This window comes from Calliopsis andreniformis, unplaced genomic scaffold (genome assembly GCF_051401765.1).
Source record: "Calliopsis andreniformis isolate RMS-2024a unplaced genomic scaffold, iyCalAndr_principal scaffold0025, whole genome shotgun sequence".
Lineage (NCBI taxonomy): Eukaryota > Metazoa > Arthropoda > Insecta > Hymenoptera > Andrenidae > Calliopsis > Calliopsis andreniformis.
Window position 1 is genome coordinate 6,971,988 of NW_027480434.1, and position 9,806 is coordinate 6,981,793.

The window sequence follows — 9,806 nt, forward strand, 5'->3', positions numbered from 1 at the left end:
CTTCACACTGTTTGCAATTATTCCGGTTATACGATGGAAAAACTGTTGCACCTTTATTGTATTTTAGCTTCTGGCGTTCACTTCGTAGGCCCTAACTATTCGATCTGGTGGAGCAACGTCCTAGAGTGAAGCCTAGGTTGACCGGAACGTAGAAATGACCATAACTTTCACACTGGTTACCATTATTCGTTTTATACGATGGAAAGGCTGTTGTATTTATATCGTATTTTATGCTTCTGGCGTTGACTTCTTAGGCCGTAACTGTTCCATCTGGTGGAACAACGCCCTACGCTGAAGCCTAGGTTGCCCGGAACGCAGAAATGACCAGTACTTTCACACTGGTTGCAGTTAATCGTTTTATACATTGGAAAAACTGTTCTATGTATTTTGCATTTTATGCTTCGGGCGTCGACTTCTAAGGCCCTAACTATTCGATCTGGTGGAACAACGCCAGAGGGTGAAGCCTAGGTTGCCCGGAACGTAGAAATAACCATAACTTTCGCACTGGTTGCAATTATTCGTTTTTTACGATGGAAAAACTGTTGTATTTATATTGTATTTTATGCTTCTGGCGTTCACTTCTTAGGGCCTAACTATTCGACCTGATGGAACAATGCCCTAGGGTGAAGCCTAGGTTGCCCGGAACGTAGAAATGACCATAACTTTTACACTGGTAGCAATTCTTCGTTTTATAAAATGGAAAAACTGTTCTATTTATTTTGTATTTTATGCCTCTGGCGTTGACTTCTAAGGCCCTAGCTATTCGATCTTGTGGAGCAACGAGCTAGAGTGAAGCCTAGGTTGCCCGGAACGTAGAAATGACCATCACTTTCAAACTGGTTGCCATTAATCCTGTTATACGATGGAAAAACTGTTGTATTTTTATTGCATTTTATGCTTCGGGCGTTGACTTCTAAGAACCTGACTATTCAATCTGTCGGAGCAACGCCCTAGAGTGAAGCCTAGGTTGCTCGGAATGTAGGTATCGCCATAGCTTTCACACTGGTTGCAATTATTCGCTTTATACGATGGAAAAACTGTTCTATTTATTTTGTATTTTATGCTTCGGGCGTTGACTTCTAAGGCCCTAACTGTTCGATCTGGTGCAGCAACGCCCTAGTGTGAAGCCTAGGTTGCCCGGAACGTAGAAATGACCATTACCTTCACACTGTTTGCAATTATTTTCTTTTATACGAGGGAAAAGCTGTTGTATTTATATCGTATTTTATGCTTCTGGCGTTGACTTCTATGGCCCTAGCTATTCGATCTAGTGGAGCACCGCCCTAGAGTGAAGCCTAGGTTGCCCGGAACGTAGAAATGACCATAAATTCCACACTGGTTGCAATTATTCGTTTTATACGATGGAAAAACTGTTTTATTTATTTTGTATTTTACGCTTCGGGCGTTGACTTCTAAGGCCCTAACTATTCGATCTGGTGGAGCAACGCCCTAGAGTGCAGCCTAGGTTGCCCGGAACGTAGAAATGACCATAGCTTTCACACTGGTTGCTATCATTCGTTTTATATGATGGAAAAACTGTTGTATTTATATTGTATTTTATGCTTCTGGCGTCCACTTCTTAGGCCCTAACTTTCGATCTGGTGGAACAACGGCCTAGGGTGAAGCCTAGGTTGCCCGGAACGTCGAAATGTCCATAACTTTTACACTGGTTGCAATTATTCGTTTTATACGATGGAAAAAGCTGTTGTATTTATATTGTATTTTATGCTTCTGGCGTTCACTTCCTAGGCCCTAGCTATTCGATCTGGTGGACCAACGCCCTAGGGTGAAGCCTAGGTTGCCCGGAACGCAGAAATGACCATAACTTTTACACTGGTAGCAATTATTCGTTTTATACAATGGAAAAACTGTTCAATTTATTTTGTATTTTATGCTTCGGGCGTTGACTTCTAAGGCCCTAACTGTTTGATCTGGTGGAGCAACGCCCTAGGGTGAAGCCTAGGTTGCCCGGAACGTAGAAATGACCATTACCTTCACACTGTTTGCAATTATTTTCTTTTATACGATGGAAAAGCTGTTGTATTTATATCGTATTTTATGCTTCTGGCGTTGACTTCAATGGCCCTAGCTATTCGATCTAGTAGAGCAACGCCCTAGAGTGAAGCCTAGGTGGCCCGGAACGTAGAAATGACCATCACTATCAAACTGGTTACAAGTATTTGTTTTATGCGATGGAAAAGCTGTTGTATTTATATCGTATTTTATGCTTCTGGCGTTCACTTCTTAGGCCCTAACTATTCGATCTGGTGGAACAACGGCCTAGGGTGAAGCCTAGGTTGCCCGGAAAGTAGAAATGACCATAACTTTCACACTGGTTGCTATCATTCGTTTTATATGATGGAAAAGCTGCTGTATTTATATTGTATTTTATGCTTCTGGCGTTCACTTCTTAGGCCCTAACTATTCGATCTGGTGGAGCAACGCCCTAGGGTGAAGCCTAGGTTGCCCGGAACGTAGAAATGACCATTACCTTCACACTGTTTGCAATTATTTTCTTTTATACGATGGAAAAGCTGTTGTATTTATATCGTATTTTATGCTTCTGGCGTTGACTTCAATGGCCCTAGCTATTCGATCTAGTAGAGCAACGCCCTAGAGTGAAGCCTAGGTGGCCCGGAACGTAGAAATGACCATCACTATCAAACTGGTTACAAGTATTTGTTTTATGCGATGGAAAAGCTGTTGTATTTATATCGTATTTTATGCTTCTGGCGTTCACTTCTTAGGCCCTAACTATTCGATCTGGTGGAACAACGGCCTAGGGTGAAGCCTAGGTTGCCCGGAAAGTAGAAATGACCATAACTTTCACACTGGTTGCTATCATTCGTTTTATATGATGGAAAAGCTGCTGTATTTATATTGTATTTTATGCTTCTGGCGTTCACTTCTTAGGCCCTAACTATTCGATCTGGTGGAACAACGGCCTAGGGTGAAGCCTAGGTTGCCCGGAACGTAGATATGTCCATAACTTTTACACTGGTTGCTATTATTCGTTTTATACGATGGAAAAACTGTTGTACTTATATTGTATTTTATTCTTATGGCGTTGAATTCTAAGTCCCTAGCTATTCGATCTGGTGGAGCAACGCCCTAGTGTGAAACCTAGGTTACCCGGTACGTAGAAATGTCAAGTACTTTCATACTGTTTGCAGTTATTCCTGTTATACGATGAAAAAACTTTTGCATCTTTATTGTATTTTATGCTTCTGGCGTTGACTTCTAAGGCCCTAGCTATTCCATTTGGTGGAGCACCGCCCTAGAGTGAAGCCTAGGTTGCCCGGAACGTAGAAATGACCATAACTTCCACACTGGTTGCAATTATTCGTTTTATACGATGGAAAAGCTGTTGTATTTATATCGTTTTTTATGCTCCTGGCGTTGACTTCTTAGGCCCTAACTATTCCATCTGGTGGAACAACGCCCTAGGGTGAAGCCTAGGTTGTCCGGAAAGTAGAAATGACCATAACTTTCACACTGGTGGCAATTATTCGTTTTATACGAAGGAAAATCTGTTCTATTTATTTTGTATTTTATGCTTCGGGCGTTGACTTCTAAGGCCCTAACTATTCGATCTGGTAGAGAAACGCCCTAGAGTGAAGCCTAGTTTGCCCGGTAAGTAGAAATGACCATAAGTTTCACACTGGTTGCAATTATTCGTTTTATACGATGGAAAAACTGTTTTATTTATTTTGTATTTTACGCTTCGGGCGTTGACTTCTAAGGCCCTAACTATTCGATCTGGTGGAGCAACGCCCTAGAGTGCAGCCTAGGTTGCCCGGAACGTAGAAATGACCATAGCTTTCACACTGGTTGCTATCATTCGTTTTATATGATGGAAAAACTGCTGTATTTATATTGTATTTTATGCTTCTGGCGTCCACTTCTTAGGCCCTAACTTTCGATCTGGTGGAACAACTGCCTAGGGTGAAGCCTAGGTTGCCCGGAACGTAGAAATGTCCAGAACTTTTACACTGGTTGCTATTATTCGTTTTATACGATGGAAAAACTGTTGTACTTATATTGTATTTTATTCTTATGGCGTTGAATTCTAAGTCCCTAGCTATTCGATCTGGTGGAGCAACGCCCTAGAGTGAAACCTAGGTTACCCGGAACGTAGAAATGAGAAGTACTTTCATACTGTTTGCAGTTATTCCTGTTATACGATGAAAAAACTTTTGCATCTTTATTGTATTTTATGCTTCTGGCGTTGACTTTTAGGGGCCTAGCTATTCGATTTGGTGGAGCACCGCCCTAGAGTGAAGCCTAGGTTGCCCGGAACGTAGAAATGACCATAACTTCCACACTGGTTGCAATTATTCGTTTTATGCGATGGAAAAGCTGTTGTATTTATATCGTTTTTTATGCTCCTGGCGTTGACTTCTTAGGCCCTAACTATTCGATCTGGTGGTACAACGCCCTATGGTGAAGCCTAGGTTGCCCGGAACGTAGAAATGACCATAACTTTTACTCTGGCAGCAATTATTCGTTTTATACAATGGAAAAACCGTTCTATTTATTTTGTATTTTATGCTTCCGGCGTTGACTTCTGAGGCCGTTGCTATTCGATGTGGTGGAAGAACGCCATAGAGGGAAGCCTAGGTAGCCCGGATCGTAGAAATGTCCATATCCTTCACACTGTTTGCAATTTTTCGTTTTATACGATGGAAAAACTGTTTTATTTATTTTGTATTTTACGCTTCGGGCGTTGACTTCTAAGGCCCTAACTATTCGATCTGGTGGAGCAACGCCCTAGAATGCAGCCTAGGTTGCCCGGAACGTAGAAATGACCATAGCTTTCACACTGGTTGCTATCATTCGTTTTATATGATGGAAAAACTGTTGTATTTATATTGTATTTTATGCTTCTGGCGTTCACTTCTTAGGCCCTAACTATTCGATCTGGTGGAACAACGGCCTAGGGTGAAGCCTAGGTTGTCCGGAACGTAGAAATGTCCATAACTTTTACACTGGTTGCAATTATTCGTTTTATACAATGGAAAAACTGTTCTATTTATTTTATATTTTATGCTCCGGGCGTTGACTTCTAAGGCCCTAACTATTCGATCTGGTAGAGCAACGCCCTAGAGTGAAGCCCAGGTTGCCCGGTACGTAGAAATGACCATAACTTTCACACTGGTTGCTATTATTCGTTTTATACGATGGAAAAACTGTTGTACTTATATTGTATTTTATTCTTATGGCGTTGAATTCTAAGTCCCTAGCTATTCGATCTGGTGGAGCAACGCCCTAGAGTGAAACCTAGGTTACCCGGAACGTAGAAATGACAAGTACTTTCATACTGTTTGCAGTTATTCCTGTTATACGATGCAAAAACTTTTGCATCTTTATTGTATTTTATGCTTCTGGCGTTGACTTCTAAGGCCCTAGCTATTCGATTTGGTGGAGCACCGCCCTAGAGTGAAGCCTAGGTTGCCCGGAACGTAGAAATGACCATAACTTCCACACTGGTTGCAATTATTCGTTTTATACGATGGAAATGCTGTTGTATTTATATCGTTTTTTATGCTCCTGGCGTTGACTTCTTAGGCCCTAACTATTCCATCTGGTGGAACAACGCATTACGGTAAAGCCCAGATTGCGAGGAACGTAGAAGTGACCATAACTTTCACACTGGTAGCAATTTTTCGTTTTATACGATGGAAAAACTGTTGTATTTATTTTATATTTTATGCTTCGGCCGTTGACTTCTAAGGCCCTAACTATTCGATCTGGTGGAGCAACGCCCCAGAGTGAAGCCTAGGTTGCCCGGTACGTAGAAATGACCATCACTATCAAACTGGTTACAAGTATTTGTTTTATACGATGGAAAAGCTGTTGTATTTATATCGTATTTTATGCTTCTGGCGTTTACTTCTTAGGACCTAACTATTCGATCTGGTGGAGCAACGCACTAGAGTGAAGTCTAGGTTGCGCGGAATGTAGAAATGACCATAACGTTCACACTGGTAGCAATTATTCGTTTTATACGATGGAAAAACTGTTTTATTTATTTTGTATTTTATGCTTCTGGCGTTGACTTCTAAGGCCCTAACTATTCGATCTGGTGGAGCAACGCCCTAGAGTGAAGCCTAGGTTGCCCGGAAAGTAGAAATGACCATAACTTTCATCCTGGTTGCAATTATTCGTTTTATAGGATGGAAAAACTGTTGTATTTATTCTGTATTTTATGCTTCGGGCGTTGACTTCTAAGGCCCTAACTATTCGATCTGGTGGCGCAACGCCCTAGAGTGACGCCTAGGTTGCCCGGAACGTAGAAATGACCATTACTTTCACAATGTTTGCAATTATTCATTTTATACGATGGAAAAGCTTTTGTACTTATATTGTATTTTATTCTTCTGGCGTTGACTTCTTAGGCCCTAATTATTCGATCTGGTGGAGCAACGCCCTAGAGTGAAGCCTAGGTTGCCCGGTACGTAGAAGTGACCATTACATTCACACTGGTTGCAATTATTCTTCTTATACGATGGAAAAGCTGTTGTATTAGTATCGTATTTTATGCTTCCGGCGTTGACTTCTTAGGCCCTAACTATTCCATCTGATGGAACAACGCCCTTGGGTGAAGCCTAGGTTGCGCGGAACGTAGCAATGACTATAACATTCACACTGGTAGCAATTATTCGTTTTATACGATGGAAAAACTGTTCTATTTATTTTGTATTTTATGATTCGGGCATTGACTTCTAAGGCCCTGGCAATTCTATCTGGTCGAGCGACGCCCTAGAGTGAAGCCCAGGTTGCCCGGAACGTAGAAATCACCATAACTTCCACACTGGTTGCAATTATTCGTTTTATACGATGGAAAAGCTGTTGTATTTATATCGTATTTTATGCTTCTGGCGTTGACTTCTAAGGCCCTAGCTATTCGATTTGGTGGAGCAACGCCCGTGAGTGGTGCCTAGGTTGCCCGGTACGTAGAAATGACCATTACTTTCACACTGTATGTAAATATACATTATGTACGATGGAAAATCGGTTGTATTTATGTTGTATTTTATGCTTCTGGCGTTGACTTCTTAGGCCCTAACTATTTGATCTGGTGGTGCACCGCCCTAGAGTGAAGCCTTGGTTGCCCGGAACGTAGAAAAGACCATTACCTTCACACTGGTTGCAATTATTCCTGCTTTACGATGGAAAAACTGTTGCATCTTTATTGTATTTTATGCTTCTGGCGTTGATTTCTAAGGCCCCAGCTATTCTATCTGGTCGAGCGACGCCCTAGAGTGTAGCCTAGGTTGCCCGGAACGTAGAAATGACCGTAACTTCCACACTGGTTGCAATTATTCGTTTTATACGATGGAAAAGCTGTTGTATTTATATCGTATTTTATGCATCTGGCGTTGACTTCTAAGGACCTAACTATTCGATCTGGTGGAGCAACGCACTAGGGTGAAGCCTAGGTTGCGCGGAATGTAGAAATGACCATAACTTCCGCACTGGTTGCAATTATTCGTTTTATACGATGGAAAAGCTGTTGTATTTATATCGTATTTTATGCATCTGGCGTTGACTTCTAAGGACCTAACTATTCGATCTGGTGGAGCAACGCACTAGAGTGAAGTCTAGGTTGCGCGGAATGTAGAAATGACCATAACGTTCACACTGGTAGCAATTATTCGTTTTATACGATGGAAAAACTGTTTTATTTATTTTGTATTTTATGCTTCTGGCGTTGACTTCTAAGGCCCTAACTATTCGATCTGGTGGAGCAACGCCCTAGAGTGAAGCCTAGGTTGCCCGGAAAGTAGAAATGACCATAACTTTCATCCTGGTTGCAATTATTCGTTTTATAGGATGGAAAAACTGTTGTATTTATATAGCGTTTTATGCTTCTGGCGTTGACTTCTTAGGCCCTAACTCTTCCATCTGGTGGAACAACGCCCTTGGGTGAAGCCTAGGTTGCCTGGAACGTAGAAATGACCATCACTTTCACACGGGTTGCAATTATTCCTGTTATAGGATGGAAAGACTGTTGCATTTTTATTGTATCTTATACTTCAGGCGTTGACTTCTAAGGCCTCAGCTATTCGATCTGGTCGAGCAACGCCCTAGAGTGAAGCCTAGGTTGCCCGGAACGTAGAAATGACCATAACTTCCACACTGGTTGCAATTATTCGTTTTATACGATGGAAGAGCTATTGTATTTATATCGTATTTTATGCTTCTGGCGTTGACGTCTTAGGCCCTAACTATTCCATCTGGTGGAACAACGCCCTAGGGTGCAGCCTATGTTGCCCGGAAAGTAGAAATGACGTTAACTTTCATACTGGTTGCAATTATTCGTTTTATGCGATGGAAAAACTATTTTATTTATTTTGTGTTTTATGCTTCGGGCGTTGACTTCTAAGGCCCTAACTATTCGATCTGGTGGCGCAACGCCCTAGAGTGAAGCCTAGGTTGCCCAGAAAGTAGAAATGACCATAACTTTCATCCTGGTTGCAATTATTCGTTTTATATGATGGAAAAACTGTTGTACTTATATAGGGTTTTATGCTTCTGGCGTTAACTTCTAAGGCCCTAACTATTCCATCTGGTGGAACAACGCCCTAGGGTGAAGCCTAGGTTGCCTGGACGTAGAAATGGCCATCACTTTCACACGGGTTGCAACTATTCCTGTTATAGGATGGAAAGACTGTTGTATTGTTATTGTATTTTATACTTCAGGCGTTGAGTTCTAAGGCCCTAGCTATTCGATCTGGTCGAGCAACGCCCTAGAGTGAAGCCTAGGTTGCCGGGAACGTAGAAATGACCATAACTTCCACAATGGTTGCAATTATTCGTTTTATACGATGGAAAAGCTATTGTATTTATATCGTAGTTTATGCTCCTGCCGTTGACTTCTTAGGCCCTAACTATTCCATCTGGTGGAACAACGCCCTAGGGTTCAGCCAGGTTGCCCGGAACGGAGAAATGACCATAACTTTCACACTGTTTGCCGTTATTCCTGTTATACGATGGAAAAACTGTTGCATCTTTATTGTATTTTATGGTTCTGGCGTTGACTTCTTAGGCCCTAGCTATTCGATCTGGTGGAGCAACGTCCTAGAGTGAAGCCTAGGTTGCCCGGAACGTAGAAATGACCATTACATTCACACTGGTTGCAATTATTCGTTTTATACGATGGAAAAGCTGTTGTATTTATATCGTATTTTATGCTTCTGGCGTTGACTTCTAAGGCCCTAGCTATTCGATTTGGTGGAGCAACGCCCGTGAGTGGTGCCTAGGTTGCCAGGTACGTAGAAATGACCATTACTTTCACACTGTATGTAAATATACATTATATACGATGGAAAATCAGTTGTATTTATGTTGTATTTTATGCTTCTGGCGTTGACTTCTTAGGCCCTAACTATTTGATCTGGTGGTGCACCGCCCTAGAGTGAAGCCTTGGTTGCCCGGAACGTAGAAAAGACCATTACCTTCACACTGGTTGCAATTATTCCTGCTTTACGATGGAAAAACTGTTGCATCTTTATTGTATTTTATGCTTCTGGCGTTGATTTCTAAGGCCCTAATTATTCGATCTGGTGGAGCAACGCCCTACTGTGAAGCCTAGGTTGCCCGGAACGTAGAAATGACCATTACATTCACACTGGTTGCAATTATTCGTCTTATACGATGGAAAAGCTGTTGTATTTATATCGTATTTTATGCTTCCGGCGTTGACTTCTTAGGCCCTAACTATTCCATCTGGTGGAACAACGCCCTTCGGTGAAGCCTAGGTTGCGCGGAACGTAGCAATGACCATAACTTTCACACTGGTA